This window comes from Cavia porcellus, unplaced genomic scaffold, assembly GCF_034190915.1.
Source record: "Cavia porcellus strain 051 isolate PalLab524CR breed Dunkin Hartley unplaced genomic scaffold, mCavPor4.1 scaffold_27, whole genome shotgun sequence".
In the NCBI taxonomy this organism is placed as follows: Eukaryota; Metazoa; Chordata; class Mammalia; order Rodentia; family Caviidae; genus Cavia; species Cavia porcellus.
In genome coordinates, this window is record NW_026947510.1 from 23,775,881 (window position 1) to 23,797,350 (window position 21,470).

General features: G+C 39.5%; 1 pseudogene; it reads right to left on the reverse strand.

Moving 5' to 3' along the window:
• Nucleotides 1–10,008: 10,008 nt before the first annotated feature.
• LOC100721021 (large ribosomal subunit protein uL10-like) lies at nucleotides 10,009–10,964 on the reverse strand (annotated as a pseudogene).
• Between the last annotated feature and the right edge of the window lie 10,506 nt (nucleotides 10,965–21,470).

Genomic DNA, 21,470 nt, shown 5'->3' on the forward strand with positions numbered 1-21,470 from the left:
TACCATCAAAACCACAGATGACTTCATCACTTATTAAATTTCTTCCCATTCCTTTATCATTATTGTTATTGTTAGAACAGCCAATGTAAGATTCTCTTAGCAATTTTTGAATATAATACAGTATGTTCAGGTATAGGCACTGTGCTTTCCAGGAGGTCGCCAAAGATCATTCACCTTGCATAAATACCTTTTGACCAGTATCCCCTCATGCCCTGCCCCACTCCAGTCCCTCATGACCACCATTTCATTCTCTGCTTCTGTGAGTTTAACCATTTATAAGTGGCACCGTGCAGTATTTGTGTTTCCGTATTTAGCTTGTTTTACTTAGCATACTGTCCTCTGTATTTATTCATGTTGCTGAAAAGGACAGAATTTCCTTTTTGTTTAAGGCCGAACAATAGTCAGTCTATGTATATACCACATTTCCTTTGCTCATCCATCCATCCATCAGTGGATATCAGTGGATATTTAGATTTTTTCCTCCATGTCTAAGCTACAGTGAATAATACTGCAAATACAGCTGTACCGACATCTGAGATACTGATTTAACTTTCTTTGGATATGTACTCAGAAGTACAATTATTGGATTACATGATATTTCTATTTTTAACTTTTTGAGGAATCATCACACTGTTTTCCATAATGGGCGTAACATTTTTCACTCTCAGTGTAATGTACAAAGGTTTCTTTGTTCCTTGATGACACTTTTCTTCTGTTATTGTTGTCATTAAATAATCGACTTGGTAACCAGTGTGAGGTGATGTCTCCTTATGGTTTTGATGTAGCCTAATAAAACTTACTGAACTATTGTTTTGTAAGTACATTATTAGAATATTTTTTTAAAAATGAAGAATTAAAATAGCACTCTTTCTTCCATTTGCTGTTGTTCACACACTGGAATAAGGGTCTAGCCATTGATACTCTTAAGTTCTTCTTGGTTTCTCACTAACCACTCTGTACTCTTATATAAATCATTAAGATTAGACAGTTCCCAGTTGATTGTGCTTCATTTATTCAGATTCAAAGGCCACATAATGATATGGCTAATTACAATTTAGAAGGTGCTTGAAGTTGCTCAGATGAAAGTTACCAAGCAGGGGGCTGGGGGTTTAGCTCAGTGGCATAAGCGCCTGCCTTGAAAGCAGGCAGTCGTGAGTTCGATCCCCGGTACCGATAAAAAAAGACAAAAAAAAAAATTAAAAAAAAAAAAAAAAAAAGAAAGTTACCAAGCAGGAAGATGAAGTCATTACAGTAACCACTGCCTCAAAACAAACAAAACCTGCTCCACAGGAGGTTACACTGAGTCACACCGGCGCAAATGGGATTAACCACGCAGAGTCACATGGAAGGGTTCGCTCTATGACCATATGACTAACCACACATGCTTTGAAGGAACAAAGGTCCCTGGCAGTGGCTGCATACCTTCCACACTGCCCTGAAAAGCCGACAGGCTCCGCAGAATCCAGTATCCGTGTGCAGACACTCAGCGTGAAGGGAGCTGGTTTGCAGTTAGGTGCACGGGAGCACGTACAGGCCGTTTAAAGGTTGCTTCTGGGCCATTTATTCTCCCTCCTTTGCTTTTCTCTTGACATTGAGTTCTGGTTCTGCCTGTCTGAGCAGAACTATCCTGATATCTGAGGGGGAAGAGGACGCCTTTGGAATCTCAACACAGATGTAAACAGTTAGTGGCTGTGCTGTAGAAAGCACAGTAAATGGCCTGGCCAGGATGGACCTGCAGTGGTTTGTTTTCCTTGCTGTCCTGCAAGGATTTGTAAACAGAAGATTCACTGTCCATACCAAAGGTAGGCAATTTGTGGTGGGGGCTGCAGGACCCACCCATGCTGGCTGCTGGACAGTTGCAGACCCCTTTTCCTGCTGGAATGCTGAACATCTCAGAAACTCATGCATTGCACATCATTCCTCCCTGACTCCCATGCCTGGTATAAATACAGAATCCCAAGGGAACGAAAGGCAGCCTTTTCACTTATCATCGAGGATGCTTAACATATTTGACTGAAAAAGAATTATGTTGGAAGATGTCAAGTCCCAGAGTGAGCAGCTCATGCTGCAAAAAATCTTGTGCTCTGAGGAGAGATCAAAGGGATGGGACTTTCCAAATCGCAACTGCAGTGAGAATTCCAAGAGTCAGGAGGGCAGATTAAAATAGGATTTTGCTTGCAATAACATTTGGGCTTCACTTTGCATTATTGAGTGCTTAAGCCAGCCAGGATGTCTGGTTTACAGAGATGTGACCTTCAGTCCTGAATTCATCTCACCAGCAACATGATTTTCCTCCTAAGGAAAAGCTTAGTCATGAAGACTGCTCTTTTTTTACAATAGGGGATACCAGCCTATTTCAAATCACTGGTTTCTTTACGGTGGCAACAATTATAGGATCAGAAAATCTTGTTTCAGGAAAGAATTTGTAAACAAGTATGTCAGGATATTCAAATCTGGACCAAAGTGAATTAGTTTGACAAACCAAGTATTTGAATTGATTTTGTAAAATTTAAACCAAGGTCTTACTATCTGGCCCAGGTTGGCTTTTATCTCATGCCAATCCTCCTGCCTCAGCTTCCCAAATTCTAAGATTTAAGGTGTGTACCATCATTCCTAGATTAAATCAAATATGTGAGATATATTTGCAGTGTTTAGTTGAGTCACTCCTAGAGATAGGAATTGCATTTTAATACTACTACTATCATCATTACTTGTAATAACTCGCTACCTGCTACTATAAAGTCCAGAACTGTGAACTGATAAGAGTATCAGGCAAGAAGAGGCTTCTAAGACTTTCTTTCCGCCACCTGCTGAAGGGCAAAAACCACTCTCAAACAAGAACAGTCTGGGGGTTGGGGATTTTGCTTAGCAGTATACACACCTGCCTGGTAAGTGTGAGATCATGAGTTCGATCCCAGGTACCAAAACAAACAAACAAACAACGACAAAAAAGCAAAACAAAAAACAAACAAAAACCCCCCAAACCTTCAAGAACGGTCTGGTCCTGTCCTACTTGCTCCTTAAAGCATCACAGAAGTGGATTCTCAGGCTGTTTCACAGAAGCCTTCCAATTGGCTCCAGAGTCTCTCAACTGAATATCTTTTTCTTCAGTGTAATTCCATTTAATTTAAATGGCTGAAAGGAAAACAATGTAGAAATGCTCCTTCAAAGGCTTTTCCTGCAGGAAGGAGCACGTGTGTCCTCCAGGGGTGCACTGCCCTCTGTGGAAACATGGTGCTGGTTATTCCTGGCCAAAGATTTGGACTGTTTTGTCACACAGGCATGTGTTTCTTACCTAGGACACTATCAGCACCCACTCCCATGGCAAGAAGCTGCTTCTTTCCTTTGCCAAGGACATATCTTCCCCCCAGGAGGACCAGACCAAAACTCTGATCATGTCTGCTTGTGACAGTGCAGGATAAGGTTTCTCAGGTGCAAATTTTGAAATTAAAAAAGTCCCAAGTCACAATTATATTTGTAAGTTTGGTACCCAAACTAGCTTTGCTAAGCAAAACCTTACCCAAATTTATATAATATTCTACTAACCTTTATAAGTTCTTTTATTTTGAGTATTCATATTTTAAGTATAGAAATATTAATGTATTTTGAAGCAGGTTTCTGCTGTAGGCTCTGTTGAAAGAATTATTACTTTAAATACAGTAAATATGCCATGTTGTCCTTTGTAGATTACAAATTAAAGTGAAAGACTCCTGACACAGATAAGGTCTCAAGCTTTTGTTTAAGGACCTGTGACCCATTTTGCAATGTTATTCGAGAGGACCAGAGCAATACTTATTGCCATGTAATATGAGTATGAGTTTTATAAAATATGTGCATCAAAATATTGGAATTGTATAGTGCTCTTCAGTTAGTGTGAACTGACTTGCTTTTAGGTGAAAATAATTCCCTTCTATAGCACTTTGGCCACTGGCTGCCAGGTCCAGTTGTCTCTTGTACTGTAGTCAGTCTGTTGCTGGTCAGCTGCTGTCACTGCAAGTTTCTTCCTCCTCTCTGGTCAGGTCTCAGTTTCCACTTGTCCCATTACTCCCCGCTCACCTTAAGGCACCTTAGCAATTATGCCATGTAGATCAACAGGTAGCCCAGTGGGTATTTTGGATGTTAATTGTGTAATTAATCATTTTATAGTGAAATATGATTTTTGAGTCAGAGTTTTATCCCATAGGGTTTTTTTCTGAGCCCCGTATTTTTATACATGAGGCTTTCAAAATACTCTATGCACTTAAAAGAAAGAGTAACTGCTAAATAAATACAATTATTTTTCTTTTTTATTCTCCCTTGTGGGGGGAAATTAAATTTCTATTATATAATACACATATTAGATCCTCCAGCATAGCAGGTTTGAGAATGGAGTTTAAGACGCAGGAACCTCAGGAAGCCGTGGTTGAGAGATAAGCAGGATGCGGCAGCAACTCCAGAGATGTGTATTTCCAAAATATTCTTCAGGCAGATCAAGCCATTTCAATTGCAATGAGACTTTTCTTCTTCAATTAAAAAAACCCACCAGACTGAGGGAAATGGAGAGCTGAATGAACGAACAGACACGGAAGGCCCCTTGGATATTTGTGGCAGCACAGGGCCCAGCGGTGGCAGCTGTCACTCACGCTGCCCGGGGTTTCTGGAGATCCGCAGATGAGGCCATCAGCTGCATGCGCGAGGCTGTGGTGGGATCCGTCCTGAGACTGGAAAGCACCATCCGATGGAGCTGACAGGACTGACACAGGATTCATTCCCTGGGTTGCTGCCTGGCAGAAAGTACCAGAGGAAACAGATCCGAGCCTCTGCTCGCCTCCCCCCCTGCAGACACTCACGTGGGCGTCCCACTCTGACCCCCAGTCCCAGCCTCACTCTCAATTTAAAGTCCGGCCAGGAGGAATGATTTTTCCCAGGAGCAACTTTTCCTGCGCCAATCCAAGGTCGGCATTTTTCTTCGTTTTACTGCAAAGTTCTTATGCTATTTGTTCTACATCATGTACCAGTAACCTTCCTCTACTGTACATTACTCTCAAATATGTTGAGCAGTTTACTGAGTACCGCACTGCTTTATAGTAAAATTTAAAAGCCTCAGCGTACAGGTTATTTATTGGTAGCTAATTTCCAATTAATTTTCTAAAGCTACAGTTTATGACCTGGGTTTAATTTAACAAGATGTTTATGTTTTCCAAATTGCCTTCTTATTTCCAGCCTAAACGAGAAATGTATTCGTTAGCTTTAGATAAAATAACTTACATCCTACTCCACTTTCAAGGGAATGCGTCGCCTTTCAGCAGAACCTGAGTCCGCGGTGCACACAAAGGCACATCACACACATGCACACACTTGCACACACTTGCACAGAGTCTCAACTCTCTTGTTTTAAAATATCTTGCTGGCTGAGCATCTAATCTTTTACTTCCACATGGTGGCTGCATTATGTAATGTTGTATCGTATCTATCTGATTTTCCCATTTCCATCAATCCTCCTCCATTATTCCTGAAGTACATTTTATGTTATCCTGGCTGAGTATGAGCCCCATGTGGGAAGGACCACTTGAATTCCCAGGGAGAAGGCAGCCCTTGTCACTTCCTCCATATCTCCCTAAATGCCTGGACTGCCTGATGGCCTGGCTGCTGAGGCCATCAGGCCTTCTTGGGCTTGACTTCCAACCAGGCTGTCCTTACCATCTGCCACGGTTTGGATTTGATTCGAGTATGCTTCCAGGATTCATGTGTTGACATTCAATCTGCATTGTGAGTTATGAAGAGGGTGGGAATTTAATCCAACTATGATGTTTAAATGTAGGGCCTTTGGGAGGAAATTGAAATTAAATAATGTTGTAAGGGTGGAGCCTGATGACTGAATAATGGTGGCTTTCCAAGAAGGAGAGGCGTTAGAAGAGATCCAATGTGTGCTTCCTGTCTTGTGCCAGGGAGGGCTTGAGCTGCCTCAGGTCTCTGCTGACAAGAAGCCATCAGCAGGTGCAGATGCATTGCCCTGTACCTCTGGAACTGTGAGCCAAAATGAATATCCTTTCTTTATAAAGTTACTGAGCTTCAGGTATTTCAGTGAAGTAATATAAAACCAAGTACTACTCCATTACAGCCTGATTTATATTAAGACTGCACTTACTGTGCTATCTGGTCATGTTACTCCTCGCTCTAGTGACATGCTTGAAGTTTCCAGAGTGAAGCTTCCCTTCCAACAGGATTACCAGAACCATTGTCCAAAGGGGGCTTCTCTGCCTCAGGTAGCCTGATGTCTTCTTTACTTATATTTTTTGGTATTCGACAAAGAAAGCTGTCAATTCCCGTAAAGTCATAGTTATGAGACCAAATTCTGGCCAATGGACATAGGGAAACATTTCTCTACTTCCTTGCTGTATCTCCTGCCATCTTGTAAGATGACATATTCTCTCTCTCTCTCTCTCTCTCTCTCTCTCTCTCTCTCTCTCTCTCCCTTTTGGTACTGGGGATCAAATTCACAACCTTGTGCTTGCGAGGCATGTGCTTATGCCATTGAGCTAAACCCCCTAGGACACGTTCTTTTTTTGTATAGTGGTGTCTATTGCTCTGACCTTGTCCTATGTTGGCAGAGGAGCCACAAACACTTGGATATGAGTCTCCTTTTGGACGTTTATTATTCTGGGTCTCAGTTTCCATTTATCATATGGGACAATTGTAGTAGCTATTGCACCAGTTTATTGAAAAAGCCACTAATAATCCATAATGATAGACTATATAAAGGAAAATATTGCATTAGATTTAGTAAAAATTAGGCAATAGACTTAGAAGTACTTTAACATCTGCCTTTCAGATCTAATTTCCCGTTCTATTTGTCATTGGCAGAAATCTATCATGATGAATACTCATTCTTTCTGGAGACTGTACAGGAAATGTTTATCAAAAGAGACATATATGGTGAGGTCTTGGTTGCTCACAGGTAATGATTTCATATTTATAAATACTTGGTCTTGGCTCTGGTTTTTTAGCTGATAATAAGTTCACAGTTATCTTATCTTGTTGTGATTATATAAACTGAAGGAGATGTATTATAATCAAATATACCGAGATATAGGAGCTGAATTTAATTTTAATATGTTGACATAATATTACAGTTCTGACTTTGAAAAGCACCCTGCATGCTTAAACCTCTTCCCTTTTACTGAAGAAGAATAATTTGCTTCAGATTAAAGTCAAGACAATGAAGCTGCCTATGGAAAAATGATCTTTCTTGTGTTTACATGTATCAAGTAAATACATGCTCAAGGAAGCAAGCCCAGCAGGGATGCCGTTTAACTAACAACTGAATCCACAAGACATAAAGAAATAGTTATTTACTTTTATTACTTCAAGCCAATTTTATTCCACCACTAGAAGCCCAAGTTTTCATGAAATCACTTTGTTGAGATAGCATTAGTTGCGCTCAATAGGTGATGTTAGGTTTTTGATTTCTCTCTCTCTCTCTCTCTCTCTCTCTCTCTCTCTCTCTCCCTCCCTTTTAAGTTATATTTGCACTTCAAATATTTATAGCAAGATTCCATTGTGATGTATTCTCATTAACATCTGATACAATTGAGATTGAGTCCTGGCTTAAAATTTTGCTTTTAAGTATTAAAAAGAGTAAGTATTCTAAACATTTATGAAGCATGATGATATATTGGGTGGGCTAATTGTTTCATTCTGAAACCAGCTAACCCTGGGCCAATCCCAAACTTTTAGCAACTCTCCATATCTTTATATTTTCTAAAGAAAATAGCACAGTTATTAACTATGTTAATAGTTAACAGTTATTAACTAATATAATTTCACTAACATCTAAAAAATAACTTGGAGTACTGTGTTGTTAATATATAAAAGAGTATAACAGGGAAATGCAAAGATGAGAATAGTAGAACTAATTTAAAATCATAATTTATAATTGAGTGTGTTCATGATAAGAATATATAACAAGAAACATTTGAAGAATATATAGCAAGAAACATATCACTTGCTTCTATGGTGGTACGTGAAAGAGGTAGATCTTGGCCCTTAAACAACTGGGCATATATGACATTCATGGATGTATTCTATTTTACAAACTGAAACATGACAAGTGAAATAAACCTTGTCCTTCTGTGCCTTTTGTGCCTTTTTCTAGTTCTGTGATGATTTATTCTTACCAATAGTAATGAAAGACCTGAGATTTCATCCTACTTGTTCATAAGCTAAAACAGTTTCATGATTGCTGACAGAGGGCATGAGATTCCTGGGTCAAATGTAAAGAATGGTATCCCTCACAGGATTGAGTAACCCAATGTTGTAATTTTGCTTGTTGTGGTTCTTCAAAGCTAAAGTTCCCATGAAGGAGGGGAACACAAAGACACCTGTACCCAATGGAGTTGTACTACAAAGGTGAAATTTAAGATTAGGAATTCCAGATGTTGGGATTTAGGCAGGTGCACAAGAAGGCAATTTGCCCACCCTCTTGGTAAGTGCCCCTGGTGTGGGCCGGGAGAGAACCAGCAGCTACCCGAGACTCGGTCATGTTGGGACTTACGTGGCTGCACAAGAAAGCAATTTGCCTTCTCTCTTGGTAAGCACTCCTGGTGCTGCTGGGAGAAGAACCAGTCAGTTGTTCCCATGAGCCTACCGGTGTGTGGGCCGAGAATCAAACACTCCCCTCCTATCCCCAGCAACTGGGGACAGAGTTCTGAGCATCTCTTGCAAGGATGACCATACGCAATATAGCAAATATGGGGGATTTCCTTCTATGTTCTGTTTGAAGGCAAAGGTTATTTTCACTGTTGTTTTATAATGATTGTTTTGCTCTATTCAATATTCTCCTTCAATTGGTTTTACAATGTTCTGTTATTGGTTTGAATTTGCTATACCTGACTATTGTGAAGATAACGAGATATACTATGTTATCTGTTACTACTATTCCAGAATCCTGCTTTGAAGTTCTGTACTAATGTCACTGCATTGTGTCGATTGGCTTTGTTCTGTCTTGTTCTGTTGTGTTTTTACTATATTCAAAATAAAATTAAAAGAAAGATTAGGAATTCCAAATCTTTTAAAATGAACACGAAGCACAGCTAGATTTTTTCTACAGAGGATTTACTACCTGTCTTCCAAAACCATAGAAAGTTTTCCACTTTCTTCTAAGGAAACATCACTTTCCTCATGGTGGTTCATTCTACCAACTTCCTAGAAAAAAATCCTCCAAAAAAAAAGATAACACGTTCCACTTCATAAGATATGCAGAAACTTAAGAGATCTGTGAACAGCTGCCTCATAATATCTCTGTACTCCCCTTTAAACACATCATGCCACATCAAGATTCATAGATAAAATAAACTATGCACACCATAATAAGAATGATTTTCCTATTATTATCTTTCATTTTTCAGGCATCTTCATATTTTAAAACTAGCATTGCTAGTTGTAGAATTAGAAAATTTGCATTGCTGTTAAGCCTCAGCTTTACTGTTACTGTTACTGCGTTGCTGTTAAGTTGGAAATAGACTTGGAAGCAGGGGATACTTTTATCATGGCCCTTTCCCAAATCTGGACATTGTGACTGGTGGAGACATTTGTACTTCACGTTGCCATTAAAAGCATAGGTATCAATGAGTTGTAGGGACTGAATGTGAGTGAAAGACATGTGAGTTACTTCCAACTGAGGCAGTCAAAATTACCTATGAGTCAAATTTCCACACTATTTTGGATTATCAGCTTGAAGCTAAGCAGGGAGATGACAGGATTTGTGTGGATATTGGGTGTTCGTGAAATCATTCAATTACTTCCATTGTATTACTCTATTGTATTTAAATTATTACACATTTTAGGGTCAGCTTGTTATAATTAGTAGTCTACCCTAACTTATACAAGTAAAGTGTATTGGTTAGGAGTGATCCTGGAAGAATGTGGAATCATCTTTCAGTCATGCAAAGTCTTCAGTTTTTCCCAACTGCCTTTGTATCTTTGTTTTACCAATCAGGCAGACTGAGTAATGTGCTCTTTGGTGATTTTTCAAAAGAGACCAAGTCCTATATCCTCATCTGACTCCTTCAACTCTTCTTTGTCTTCTACATTGGCTGAGGTGGGCACTGCAGCAGGTGCAGCCATGGTGGCAGTGACAACAGGGGCAACAGCCACAAATGTAGATGCATCAGCCTAGAAGGCTTTGCCACTTCAGCCAGTGGAAAGGTGTAATCATGCTCTACAGATAGAGCCAGAACCCTTAGATAGAGCTTGTACCATTGATGATAGCAGGGGACACTGATACAGCAGCTGGGTAAATGGTCTGCAGATAAACCCTGGCAGCACCACAGACACCTTTCAGAAAGAGACAATTCAGAGCTTGCTCTGTAATGTCAAGAACCTCAGGGTTGTCAGTGCTGCCACTGTTGAACACCTGCTGATGATCAGCTCAAAGGATAATGGGGAGATGATTAACATTTTGCGCAGGGTGGCCTTGCTGCGTCTTATTTTGTCTCCAGTCTTAATCATGGGCACATTACTTAGGGTCTCAGTGGTACCTCTGGAGATTTTAGTGGTGATGCCTAAAGCCTGGAAGAGAGAGGTCTTCTCAGGCTCCAGACCGGTGTTATGAGGGGGCACAGGGACTTCATGTGATACAATAGCACCAGCACAGGCAGCAGCTGGCACTTTACTGGCCAGCAGCTTATCTTTGATCTTGGTGAGGTCTTCCTGGCTGAACAAAATGCCCATATCTTTTTGGGTATGAAGCAACAGTTTCTCCAGAGCTGGGTTGTTTTCCATTGCCCTCAGATGGTCTTGAGAATAATGCTATGATTGCCCATCAGCACCAGGAGCTTCCCTTGGAGAGGTGCGCTAATGGGTTGCATTTACTCGGAGCCCACGTTGTCTGCTCCCACAGTGAAGCATTTTGGTTAATCATCCAAAAGTTGGATGATCTGAAGGAAATAACTGAATTTCCAGGTCACCCTGTTTTCCCTGGGCATCATGGTAATGTATCAGGTATTTCTATGAGGGTTTAAAGATGATGGCACTGTCAAGAGGATGCCTGGAAGAGGCATCATGAGGACAGAGTCTTCAGTTTTGACCTTCACAATCTGGGTAGCATTTTCGTGTTATCTTTTCATGACTGTGACTAAATACCTGAGAAAAACATTTAGTTAGATTCATGGTTTCAGAGGGTTTAGTCTGTGGTTTGTCAAGGTTCATTGCTTTTAGCCTGTGGGAAGGAAGAAACCTTTTGGCAGAAGGTTATGGAAGTAGAAGGCTGCTCACCTCCCAACAGGCAGGAAGCAGAGAAGGTTGGGAAGAACTATGTAATATTATACTATTCAAAGTCATGCTCCAGTAATTTATTTCTCCAACTAGACTCTACCTCCTAGTAATTCATTCAGCTACCAAGTTATGAATGGATTCATCCACAGACAAGGTTAGCATTTTCACAATCCAATTACTTCTCAAGGTATCTCTAACTAAGATGTCACAATCTTTTGGAGAGTTTAGAGCTAATCCTTTCTTCTTCAATGAAATGAAAAATAGAGACAATAAAGATAACAGAGATGTTCAATACTTCCTTACACTTGAAGACATACAGTGTGTGTCATCTTATGCTTAATAAATTGCCTAACTATTCTTAAAAAATCTATTCTGACACTTTTAAATTTAATAAAAAAAGATTTTAATCAAGGAAATACTGCTGCAGTGAAGGTTTGAAGTAGAGGAGAGACAATACATCAAACACAAGAAAAATTGTGATTTGTAGTCAAGGAGTAAGTTAGGTTGCATTAGATGGAAAAATTACTAGGTGAAAAATTTAGGGTAAGGAATCTTTGACAGCATATTATAGTAATCAGATTTTTGCTGGTTGGGGAGGTGGAGGAATTTGTTTAGCTGTGGAGCATGATAAGATAGCAAGGGTGGGGAGACTGTTGCTAATTGGGTTAGTCGGATTCTTGTTCTTGTGGACAAGACCTACTGTAGAAGACTCAGCAACTGAAAGGTCAAGGGTTAGATCTGTTAAAGACCCTAAGCAGAGAGACTACAGTTGGGTGGACATTCCCCATAGGCTGTTAGCAGCTGAGTTTGTGTAACAGCTCACAATTAATGATAGTCATAAGAGTTGGCTCATACACATAAATATCCATGGCTAATAAAGAATTCCACTGTTATGAGGACACTGGTGCTCTAAGTACATGCCCATAAATAAAAAAATGCATAATTATTTAAACATACTTTAGAGTGTTATGTATTGATACCAAACTTTTTTTTCTATAAGGGACGATAGTAAACATTTTGTTGTGCCCAGATAGTTTCTTTAGCAACTTCTTACCTGCGTTGTATAGCATCCAAGCCGCCACAGAGAAATGTTCTAGCTATCTTCTAAGAAAAACTATCAATCTCTGTTCTAAAAGTTTATATATATTCTTGGGTGTATTCAAAGGTTTTGTGTCTCAGTAGAAAACTATGCCTGTCTAAAGCATACCCTTCAGTTTTAACAGATTTTAACTCTGTGAATTAACTTGAGAGTTTTTGCAATCACTTGAGAATTATGGATAATTAACAGATACATGCATTCTGTTTTTTTTAGTAGTAATTGAATTGATGTCTTTCCTCATCCCTCTCGTTTCCCTCTAGTATGTCTTCATTTTCAACTAATCTTATCATTGCTTTATCATGTCTAGATTATGTGCTGTTTGACTTTCCTTTGAGAGGCTTGTAACATCTGCTTGGTTCCCTCAAATCATACAAATTTAAAAAAATCTTTAAACGTGTTCTTATTTTATCTATGTGAGAGTGGTGATTTTACCTATTCTGAAATTTATTTTTTTAACTCAGTGTGTGCACATGCACATGTGTGTTTGATGATAAAAAATTATCAGTGGCTTAGAAATGATGCTCTCATTTAAGGTTAAATCAGTGTGGAGTTCACACATGTGTGTGCCCAGTTGTTCCCATCTACAGTCTCACATGGTGACAGCATCGCATTTACACAATATTTTCCAAAATAGATTCTTAACAAGGATCTCACTGATTTCTTTCAACACCTCTCCAGGCTTTGATAAGGCAAAGGGTTATCAGATTTTCACCAGGAAGGAAAGAATGACACATGGAAATTTATGTGCTTGGAGAGTAAAGTCGCGATTTAACTTCTGTGCCTTGGAAAGAAAACCTTTCTGAAGGTCTCATAACCACATATTCACCATGTTGTCTGTCCAAATGCTGATTCCTCCAAGTGGATATTTTTTTCTCTTTCTCTGTGCTGGCCTTGGATCAGCTAAGCTGCACTTGGAGTATGTGACTGCACAGCTCTAGACTTTTGAGTTCGTCTGTTATGTGACTGAGGCAAGAGGCAGCCATAGACTGCCAAAGAGAGGGATTCAGGCTGCCTTAGAGTCTGCTTTAGGGCCTAGATCCACCTTCTGAGTTAAACTTTAACCCAGGTCCAGGATATCTCAGTCTAAATTTAAAAGTAGAAAGTAACTGGAGAACCCAGTTAGTACACAGCAGGATTCTACATGTGCGGTCCTTGGCCAACTGGGGCTCTAAGTGCCACTAACAAGGCTGTTTTGACACCTCTCCTCCCTGTGGGTTTTAGGTGCCATGACACTTTCTCTAAAAACATCATCACTGATGGAAGGCAAAGTGAAAAAGCGAAACTGCTCCTTCACAAGAGCAAAACTTCAGTCCAATCCCTCGACCCATTCTGAGCCCTATTAAAAGCTCCAACACCAAGCCTCCTGGGGCCAGGAGCTTCCCTCACTGGCCCGCTCCCACCTCCTGGAGCGAACTTTCACTTTCAGGAAGTCTTTGATCTTGCTGCTCCTTTTGAGGGTCCTGTTCAAGTTTTTGTGCAGGACACCAAACACTTGGACAACACCCTTGATCCAGTGACATGATTAGTAAAGAACACACTAAAATATTAGTGATGATAAGGTGAAGTTACTGATATGATGATCTTATAAAGTTGATATGCATTTTAAAAATGATTTTCATCATTATATGATTTTTTTTGCTTGATTGTTTTCTTTTGGTACTGGGGACCAAATTCAGAATCTTGTGCTTGCAAGGCAGACTCTGTGCCACTGAGCAACATCTCCAGTGATTTCTTTATTATAAACTCTCCTGAATACACAGGCACAACTACACAGGTAATCTGACACCTACAGAAATCCTGACCCATGAGTCCTAAATCCTGTTGGGTCCTAAATCACTGTTGCTGCTCCATGAATACAGCATGAAGCAGCCCTTTATCTTCCTCAAAGTTCAGGCAGGGAGTTCTTTCAGTGTTGCTGTGAAACTTTTTGATTTTCCACAAACTTCAGAAATAAAAGCTCTACTTGAGGAATATGAGTGTATTATACTTTGGGGGCCCTGTAAAACCTGATTATAGCTTACACTTACAATCCTGTATAGGGAACAAGACAGATGGAATATAAGCAAGAAAATACATGGTCACTCCAACTTGTAGACTGGCAGAGGATGAGGATTTTCTACTTTTTAAACACACTTGGGGAAGTAGCCAGCTTGCTATCCACAGCACCCGCACAACTTTAACAATATGCAATGTGTCAGAATATTTTCCAAGATACTTGTAGGGAGCTTATTTTAGGGAAAATATGAAGTTCCCATTATAAATTGTAAGTTATATGGAGGAAACTTTTAGAGGAGATAGTGTTGTTCATAAAGCTGTATTTCAGCTAAAATGAGTATTATTGGTTGGAGACTTGAAGGAGAATAAGGCCTCAGTATATTTGAGAATGATGGAATCCAATTTGATGTCATCAAGGGTTTGAAATTGCCTTTGTTTCTGTTTATAAACAAAGTGCATATTTTTCAGTCTTTAAGGACTCTTTAGACTTAGTTTTTTTTTATTTTAAAGAGGGTAAAATTAAACATAACAAAACAGATCATAAGAAAACAATTTAAGAAACACAGATTTCAAAGCAAGACCACTGGAGGAGATCTTCACTGTGTATCATATTGTCTCTTGTTTTCTTCCAAATAGTTGTCCATGTCTTCACACACAGTGAATTCATGCTAAGCAAAATAGTACTAAACTGATCAGAAAGGATGATGAAGGCATTTTAGGTCTTCAAGACCAGACAGTAGGGAAGTCCACAACGGCTGCCATAGTGTCTTTCATTCTCTTCAAAATAGCTGTCTATATCTTTATGTATGTTGAAATTAAACAAAAGAAAACAGACTAATATCACTCTGGACAGAGAATAATAGTATTGCTAGATTTTATATCATGATGCTACGGAATTAGCACTGGGTATCTCTTTTTCTTCAGATTATCTATTCATTACATCATTCATTATATAAAAATCTATTCTAGTAAACTGTTTAGAAATTCACACAGTTTACAAGAATAGATTTTTATATAATGAATGTAGACATTCACACATGTGTGAATGTATACCTATCCTTTCTATACTAGAGGGAAAAGCAAATCAAAACAAGACAACAAAATAAATTCCTAGAAAAATACATAATGAAAAAGACATATAAAACCATAATACTAGGTGATCTACAAGTAGTTACTATGATGTCTCTTGTTATTTTCAATAGAATTGCCTATATTATCAGGTATAATATAATTGAATATAGCACTACATGACAATATTAATAAAAACAAAACATTGGAGACATTATAGGACTTCAAAAGCAGTTAATAATCAAACCGGAATGGGTATCCTATTGCATCTTGTCATCTTCACACTAGTTGCTTCTACTCTTAGACTTGATACTATCAAACATACCAAATTCAAATAAAATCAGTCAAGACAAAACAGTGATCTAACAAACCAGATTCAAATAAGATCATTCATAGTAAGACAGTGTAAGTAATACAGGGCTTCAGTTTAAGTTAATAGGAAATTAAGGATAGTTACTGTAGTATATCCTGCTATTTTTGGGATAGCTGTCTGTGCCTTCAAATCTAGAATGAGTAGACAGACTGGAACAGAATAAAATCAAACTAAGCAGAGCGGTAAGACTAATGTGGCTTTTAAATTCTGATACACTATTAACGACATCCTCTGCCTTCTTTTTTTAGATAATTCCTCCCCTTTCCCTTCCTCAGGGTGCTTTGTACATTTTGGGTTACACTAACTCCTTTAGTTTTTAGATTAGGGGAAGCAACCCATTATCTACCTAAGTGGTGCTGAAACTTGTTTACCACTGAGCTTGATCTTGAGCTGTATTCCTTTATCTACTAATGCCTCAAGGTTTTCCTTCCTTCTAGCTGAGTAGTTCTCCGCTGCACAAAAGTGTCATGACTTTCCAACCCATCTGCAGCTGCTGGATGAGCTGTCCTGATTTCCCTCTGGTTCCCTGTCACATAGAGCACTGTTTTCTCATTTTTGACTTTTGGTTCATTAGCCCTCTTTCAGGTAGATTATATTTCCTATTCAGAGCATCTCAATGAACCCTATCTCCTGATCTACTCTGCCTGTATTTCTTTTTGTTAGTGTATCAAGGCCATCTGTGTTAGAGATGATAACCAGTCTTCTCTGCCTCATCTCTGCTATGCTATTTTTCTGCTGTTGATTGTATACTTTTCTCCATCGTTTTACTTCCTGCCCCATTTATTGAGGCCTTTCTGCCACTGTTGCTGGAATCCTCATGATTTTTTTTCTCTCTTTCTAGAATGTCCTTCAGTATTTTTTGTAGGGTTGGATTGGTGGTCATGAGCTCCCCCAGTTCTTTGTCAGGAAGCATCTTGTTTCTCCATTGATTTTGAGAGACAGTTTTTCAGGGTACATCAATCGGGGATGGAGGTTATTTTCTTTCAGGGCTTGGAATACTTCCCTCCAAGCTCTTCTTGATTTGATAGTTTGTGTTGAGAAGTCTGTTGTGATTTTGATGGGTTTTCCTTTATAGGTGATCTGTTATTTTTCTCTGACCACTTTTAATATTCTGTTCTTGTGATGAATTTCTTGGATCTTGATTATTATATATCTGAATGTTGATCTGTTTTGATTTTAGCTGGCTAGAGTTCTGTATGCCTCATATATTTGAATATCATTTCATTTTCCTGTGCTTGGGAAGTTTTCCTTAATTATTTCTGTTACTAGACTTTGTATTTCATTTGTATTTACTCCTACTTCTTCATTCACATTTTTTATTCTTAGGTTATAGATCCTCTTGTTGTCTTCTAGCCTTTGTATCGTTGTATGTATGATTCTTTGTTATTTTTAAGAGATCTTTCCTTTCATGATCACACATTGCAAATCTACCTTCAAGTTTTGAAAGTCTAACTTTAGTTTCTATCAAGGAAATTTGCCAGTTTTCAATGGAGTTTTTAATTTCATAGTAATCTCTTTGGATCTGTTTCATGTATTCTAGATTTTGTTTATATTCTTCATCAAAGGTCCCTCTCCTTTTCCTGAGTTCCTCCAGTGTTCTGTCTGTGTCTTCTTGAGAGGTATTTAACATTTATTTTATTAATCTTTTTATTTCTTGCTTCAATTGAATTAGAACTTCAGTATTAAGTTTGTCTATGAGGTCACAAATTATTTCTTTATGTCTGCTGATGCTGTGTCCAATATTGCATGTTTGCTGTCCTTGATCTCTTCTGTATTTACTTTTCCTGGTCTTATTTTCCCTGGGTCAGAGGCTGGAGATTTTTTCTTGTTTCTTTCTCTTGTCATGTTTCTGGTTTCTTTCAGACAGGTGTATGGTAGAGTTCTCAGGCCTTTCCATATTGCTTATGGTTTTTCTGGGGCATGCTGGCTAGGGGATTGTTGCCCTCTCTAGTTTGCTGTTGATCTGTGAGGTGCATGCAGGGATCATGTGGGCTGGCCCCACTCTGAGCCACTCAACCAGCGAGTGCCTTCATCACATTGGTCTGTGCTATGTGGACATCACAGGTTTGGGACAGTTTTGTCCCTGGCTATTTGGTCCTGATCTGGGGCATGACACAGCCCAAGCAGATCCTACCTGCCTGCTTTGGGCTAGGGGTGGCCGACTGACACCACTGTGGTTCCAGGTTCAGACCTGTCCTGCCCAGCTCCAATATGTTGTCCAGCCAGTCACCCCTCTTCGCAGGACCAAATTCCTAGCACTCACCATGGGTTAGTGCAGCTCTCCACGCTGGTTCTACTTTCCATTGCACAGCATCCTTCCGCCAAGGGCCTTGGGGCTCACCAACCCCCTACCACAACTTCAGCGCAACTGTGAGTTGTCTGACTCCAACGTGTGCCCAGCACAGCATGGAATGGGCTCCAGTGAGTGTGTCTGGTTCCAGCCTTTCATCCATGTTTTTCCTTCCTTCCTTTATTTTTTTTTCTTTTTCTTTTTTCCTCAATTTCTTCCTGGGTCATTAGAATCCCTCTCCTTTTGTCTGGTCTTCTCCATGGTGTTAAATTCTAGCATCTGAGTTGTTTTTCTCAGAGAGGCTCTCTACCCTTCTACCTATCAATCCTCTATCTTCCTAAATGTCCTAGATTTAGTTTTTAAAACATGATAATACCTACAAGTTTGCAGTTTTTCCCCATAGGGCTATAAAAGAATTGTTGTATTTTATATTTTCATGATATATTTTCTAACGTTCATATATAGGTGAAGATCATATAGAAGAAAGATTATGATATGTGAGCTCTTATGGCATTAAGTCATCTTAAATATAAGATGTTTAATAAAAGTTTTTAGTTGTTCACAGAATACTAAATGCCTGAAATTATTTGTCTATGTTTAAGGGTAAAATGAAACTCTTGTTTAAGCTTTTTTAACTTTAATACCAAGTTGGTAAATACTTATAGGGAAATTGAATGCATATGGTTTCAAATCATATGAGTTCAGCTCATAAGGAATTGTGTTAAAAGGTGTTTGTTTATTTTATATATTCCCTTTGGACTTCATTCATAAGTCCTTAAAGAAATATAGTAGCAAGAGTAGAAAATTGCCAGTTTCCAGTAGCAGAGAAAATTTGACCTCAAAAGGTAAAGTTACGTCTGAAACTTGGAAAACAGGAAATTTCAGATGGTTTTTGGCAAAACACATAGTGCCTTTTCCTTTCTTGGTGCACTGAAATTGCCTGAGTGTGTGCATTCCTTATAATGCAGGAATTCTCCAAAGACAGAAATTTTAGTTTCAGAAAGAGGAACAGTAGTACCAATAGCAGGGAAACAGCTCTAATGAGAGCAAGCAAATAACACTGTAATTGTGACTCTTCAGAAAACTGCAAATTCGTATTTCAAAATCTGTCCCACAGGACAGACCATTTCCCAGAGAGCTTGAAAATAACCTTCCCAGTGTTAGAGGGATAGAGCTATTGTGTAGACAGGAAGTGTGTGTGTGTGTGTGTGTGTGTGTGTGTGTGTGTGTGTGTATGTGAATGTGCATGTTGTGCAGTTTGTGACTGATGGTAGGATAAACTGCATCACAGAGCTGGAGAGGGCTGTGCTGGCTAGAAATACATGTTCCTTTGTTTTGCTAGTTATCCAAGAGATAGAGTGAAAGCCAAGATTTATTCTTTTTCAGTCCAGAGGAAAACACCCAACAACAACATCAACAACAATAACAACAAGGACAAAGAGTAGGCGAGCTACAAATTCCATTTGCATGAAGTATGCTGGGAAAAGCCTGGCAAGGCATCTCGGTTGGTGAAAACAGGTTCGGTGCTTATTGTTTTGCTCCATGAGTAAGCCACCAAAGAAATGTGGGTGTGTGCAGTCTGAGAGAAAAGAGCCTTCAACAAAACCTATGAATCATTTTTGTTAACTGCTAAAGAAAATATGTATTAAGGACACACTTAGCTCTTAAAATTAAAACAAAACAAAAACCAAACAAGCACCCTCCATCCCTCGTTCATTTATAACTAAAGATGGCAAACCACGCAAACCATGCCATCAACGCATTTTGGCGCAGTCCCCTGAAAAGGAAACATGTTTCCTAAAACCTTTGAAATCACTTTAGTCTTATGAACTTTAGAGTTATTAAATACATGGTCAACCCTCCTTCTATCTTGCATTAAGCCCCTGAAAGGAATGCAGTGAGCTAATGGTGTGCAAAAGCCAGCATTTAACCTGTGACCTTAGGCTTGTCTCCCTCCTGGAGAAGATCACCATGAATCAGAGTGGGGGTTTCCCTTCTTCAAGGAGGCAAGCAGCACTCAGAGGTTTGTCTTTTGTTTGATTTGTTACAAGATCACTCAAAGTATTTTTCAACAGAGTTTCAGAAAGCATCTTGAGAAATCCACAAAAATGGGCTGAGTCATCTAACCAAAAACAGGCCTCACCACATCTGACTCAGTATCTTGTACATCTTTTTGTTAGGGAGAAAGTTCTCAGCTTCTGTCAGTTGCAAGTGTGGGAATAAAGTGACTGGTTGGGGTGCACGGCAAGAAAGGGCAGGATTACCAGCACTGAGAACCTGAAAACTTCATCATGAAGGAAAAAGACAGAGAATATAACCTGTGACTTGCTTTCTCTGCCTGGAGAGTCATCAAGAATCTAACTAACAAAGAGGTGCAAAAGTACCTGGGTTATGAATCTGTTGCTCAAAATGATAATTTGGGAGCGTGAATGAACACTCCACCCCCTTACAACATTCACAATAATTAGGGTACAGACCAAACCAACCTTTTTATTCTTCTTTTTTTGTTTTAACTCAGCTACAGCATCCCCCGCACCTCCAAACTCACAGAGCAGGTTAGATTTCCTTTGTCCTTTGAACTAATCCTAGCATGAGGGCTGGTGTTAATTTGATTGAAAATCTCTAAGCTCAAAGAGAACTTGCTTTTGTGATTTATAACAAGATGGAATTTTAGGCCTCTAATAGTTAAGTCCTGTTTCAAGGTTCAAGGAGGAAGGAAAGGTGCATAGTGAGTGGATCAGCTACTGGCATTTTGACACAGTCTCTTTTCATAGGCGAATCATATTTCAAGTAGGGAGGTGTTTCCTCTTTTAAAAAATAGGCTTGTGAAACACATGAGTCACTAAGCCCTTGCAAAGAGCCAAAAATGTTCTGCAGAGACCTGGGCAGGATGGACTGCAGCTAGTCTGACATTTCAGACTCTTGCTGAGCCAGCTGTTGTCACTGGGGTCCAGAAAGCCAGTTTGTGTCAAGGAGGAAAGCCCCTACCTCGGCTTACAAATACTTACAAAAGTGTGCTGTGGCTTCCTGCCTCGAATAAAACTGGTTCCAGCAGGATGGGTTTCTGTGACAGGACTGTCGTTTGGCCCCAGCCTGCCTCAACTTCTCTGAAAGTGTTGGGATTTCCTGAGCCTGGGGAGACTCCCTGATTTGAAGAATTTGGCTCAGATCATGGTGAGGGCAGAGAAGGAAAAGGAACACCAACACCTCAGTTAGTAAGAGGGAAGAGACAAACACGTTTTCTCAGGGGTGAGTCTGGACCAACAGCTTGCTTTGATTCCATCTTCCAAAGGAAAAAGGCAAAGGTGGTGTCCCCTCAACGTCACCGAAGCTGCCACTTTGACAAAGGGATGCTGGCCCAAACATGGCTCATGCCTCAATTCAAATGCATT